Raw genomic sequence first — 1,161 nt, 5'->3', positions numbered from 1 at the left:
TGGTGCATTAATCCCACCAAAAAAAAAAAAAAAAAAACCCCAAAAAAAAAACCTGAGCATGTTTTTTTCCTTGCAGCTTTTTCCTCCTGCTGCAGCTCAGGGTGCTGGAAAAGGCGGGCGACATCTCTGAGGATGGGAACAGGCAAGAAGGAGAGACAGCACCAAATGCGTGGGTGCTGCTCTCACCATGGAGAACAGAGCGCAAACCCTGCTGCTGCCAAGCCCGGTGTCCTCAGATGCATCTCCCCAGCTCACCCAGCCACAGACATTGGAGACTTCCCCGTGCTGCGCTGAGCAGGAGTCTGAGCGGGACAGGAGAGCAGCAGGGAGCCAGTGCCTTGCAGGAGGTGGAAGCAAGCTGGGAAAGGTCTTCCTTGCAGTGGCATGGCACTCAGGTAGGTCGTTGAAGTGCTAAGTGGCCTTCTCCTCTGCTTCAACCTTCAGACACCAAGTAATGATGTTTTAACAGAAAAACAGCCCAGGCTGCAGTTTCCCACCTCCCCAGTACCTCTGGAGGTGAGGCACAAAGCACTGGGATGAGCTGAAGCTCCAGCTGAACACAGCATGCTGCTCACTCCTGCAGTCTGGGGATTTCCTGCACCAGAATCACCATCAGTGGGCTCATCCACCCTCGTGGATTTCTCTTTTCAGGAATTTGCTCAATTGTCTTTTCATCCCAGGCAAGTTTCTTACATCTTCCCTCCACCACTTCACCCTAAGGCCACCATCTCCACAGGTTAATCCCAAACTGCTTCAGAAAGTGCGTTCATGTCCTGAAAGGTCACTGCATCTTCTGACACAAGATGCCCCATTACAGGAACTCGAACAACCTTTCCCTGCTCACCTTCCTTCCCCCCACCACACAGGATTTTATTATTCCCCATCATGCCTCCCTCAGTCATCTCTTCCCCCAGACGGAAGAGAGCCAGTTTATGTAATTGTTCCATCTATGGAAACGGCTTCGTACCTTTAATTATTCCTGCCACCCTTCCCTGCACTTTCCCGACGTGTCTTTAAAAGGGTGCGGATGTGCAAGCGAGGGAGACGGGCTGCGAAGAAGGCGCGGTTCTGGTTAAAACACACTCTGCGCCCCAGGAGGGGTGGCTGTGGTCTGCCCTGACTCCGCTGCTGCCCAGCGGGGGCGCAGCCAGCGCCCGGGCC

Source organism: Corvus brachyrhynchos, unplaced genomic scaffold (genome assembly GCF_000691975.1).
Source record: "Corvus brachyrhynchos isolate BGI_N302 unplaced genomic scaffold, ASM69197v1 scaffold139, whole genome shotgun sequence".
Taxonomy (NCBI): Eukaryota; Metazoa; Chordata; class Aves; order Passeriformes; family Corvidae; genus Corvus; species Corvus brachyrhynchos.
Note: the sequence above shows the minus strand (reverse complement) of the source record.